Source organism: Arachis ipaensis, chromosome B01 (genome assembly GCF_000816755.2).
Source record: "Arachis ipaensis cultivar K30076 chromosome B01, Araip1.1, whole genome shotgun sequence".
Taxonomy (NCBI): Eukaryota; Viridiplantae; Streptophyta; class Magnoliopsida; order Fabales; family Fabaceae; genus Arachis; species Arachis ipaensis.
In genome coordinates this window covers 4,712,836-4,715,622 of record NC_029785.2, presented here as the reverse complement: position 1 = coordinate 4,715,622, position 2,787 = coordinate 4,712,836, and the positions used below count along the sequence as shown (strand labels likewise).

Here is a 2,787-nt window from a genome sequence, read left to right as displayed (position 1 = left end):
ACTTAATTTGATTTACATATAAATAATATAAATCGAATCAATTTGATTCGATTTATAAAGAGATGTTTAGAACATGGCGTATAACCAATTCTAATTTAAGATATTTGTGTAATTTTAAACTGAAATTATTTTATTTGTGTAATTTATCCTACATTTTATATAAATATTTAATTACATATTGTCAATGTAATAAAATTATTAATTTTTTATTTTGTTAGATGAATAGTAATAGTATCACTTAAACGCATGAATTTAATTTAATGAGAGAGAAAGTGTAACAGAGAGTTGGAGCAGAGCACCTGCCATACAACTCAAATTAGAATATGGCAGAAAGGGAAGAACACAGTAAGTTCCTACCTTTCTTTTTATCAAGGAATTTTGTTCTGAGCAACACAGTGTTCAGAACAGTGTTTGGTTAGTGACATTCAAAAAACAAGAAGCTAATCCATGCACACATAATAATAAAAAGCATAGTGGATTGGTTTCCATGGAGAATCTGATTCCTATACTTGCTGGGTTTTAATTTCAATCCTTTTCTCCATTGTGGATTCTAATTTTCACTCAAAACTTTTTGCTAACATATATTCCTCACAAGCCTTCTCCTTCAATTCAACCCAACTTAACACTCATCAATTTCCACTACTTCACAACTCAAATATCTATCCAAATTTCTAATAATTTTCTTCCCAAAATCACAATAGTATCATGGTAGTGCATGTTGAACTCACGAACCTAATATTACTTAATTAATTATGAATTGAAAAATTTTGATTTTATTTTATTTTTCTAAAATTTTAAGTTTCTAACAAAGTTTGATTGCATGGTTGTTTTTGAGTGCAGAGTTTGGAGGAGTATGGAAAGAAGCCGGTGTCGGTTGGGCCGTGGGGAGGCAACGGCGGATACCGGTGGGACGACGGCGTGTATTCATCGGTGAGGCAGTTTGTGATTGTTCATGGTGAAGGAATTGACTCCATTCAGGTTGAATATGACCATAATGGAAATTCTATTTGGTCAGGGAAGCATGGTGGAAGTGGAGGCCATATAACTGACAAGGTAAATAATCTTTCCATGCCTTTATAATTAACTATCTAGGCTTTATGTTGCTAGTTTTTACTAAGAGAAAGTCTAAGGACAAGTAGATTTTGTGATTTTTAGCCATTAATTAGTCATCAATAATGTTTTTAATGGTATGAGATTGCATTTAATGGTGTAAAATCATTCAATTTCCTTTTGATGGTTAAGTACTGGCCAGAATTTAACAAAAGTACTGGTCCTAACACTCCTCTTTTACTAATTCATAATTAATAATTTTTTTTTGCTTAAGATGTTCTTTAATCGTTGACTCTATTGTGAATTTTCATTTTGGTATTTTGTAACAGTTTAATTAGGTCTAAACAATTTTAAGAGAGTTTAATTTGAGTCTACAAGTCTTCTAAAATAATGTTTCAGAATATTTAAACTGAATTACCATAAATTTTCAAGAATTAAAACCATCTTTTTTATATAATACATGTACTTGTATCAAAATAAAATTTGATAAAATTAGTTTTTAAAAGATATCCGAACTGACTTTTTAATTTTTTTTTAAGAGTTAATACTAAAATTTATTAAAAATGTTATCTGCACGTTAAAAATCAAACACAATATAAATTAGTTATTTTATATTTATATATAAAATACATGTATTGTTTAAATTATTTTTAATGTGTAGTTTGTATTTCAATATACATTCTATACGGATAATTCATTTGGCGACTGATTTTTAGTATACACAGTATATAGTATATATATATAGCATGATTGAAAAATTTACAATATATATTTGTAAGGATCAAATACTTGTTTAAGTCTAAAATTTTGTACCACATATTAAGTATTAACTAGGTATATTTATGATGGTATTATTGTAGGTGAAGCTTGATTATCCAGATGAATATCTGACATCAATTGAGGGATACTATGGAAGCTTAAGCCAATGGGGTGCTTGCTATGTTAGGTCCTTGAGTTTTGAGAGTAACAAAAGAACTTATGGACCCTTTGGTTCTGAAAAAGGAATACATTTTTCATTGCCAGTTTCTGGGGCAAAGGTAGTTGGATTCCATGGTAGATGTGCTTGGCACTTAGATGCCATTGGTGTGTACCTAAACTCCTTCCAACCAAACCCATCAAAGGCTTTGTCTCTTTCAAAAAGTTACTTAGTTAACACTACTACTACTACTACTGAAGCTTCTGGTGGCTACTCTGTTATACAAGGAAGTGTTGGTCAAGGATTTGATATTGTTCTTGCTTTGAGACAAAAAGATGAACTTGGTAATAAGCCTATGGGGAAGATTTCTAGTTTCAATGAGTCTAAAGTTGTTGAAGAACCTTCCTTGGGGAAGATTTCTAGCTTCAACAAGGAGTCAAACAATATTGAAGAACCTAAAGAAAAGGTAAGGGTAAAAAAGTGCATTGGAAATAATGTCTTGGAATCACTTACTCAAATTTTGTGGATCATGTAATAAAGGTAACTTAAAGGCCAGATTTAAATAAGAAGGGTAAAGTTTTTTTTTTTTCTAACTTTTATAATTTTTTTTAATTTTTAATGTTTAATTTAATTTAATTTAGTTTTGTCTTTAACGTTATCCATTTGAGTAAAAAAATTATCCTGGGACGTTTTTAATTTTGTTCTTAACGTTTTAGATGAAGTTAATCTCTAGAGATAGTTTTGACTCAAATAGAAAATAATGTTAAGGAAAAAATTAAATGAAATTAAACATTAGAGGTATTTTTTAAAAAAAAAAATAA

General features: G+C 29.2%; 1 pseudogene; it reads left to right on the top strand.

The window, feature by feature from the left end:
- LOC107605967 overlaps positions 478-2,787 on the top strand; it is a 4,613-nt pseudogene continuing 2,303 nt past the window's right edge.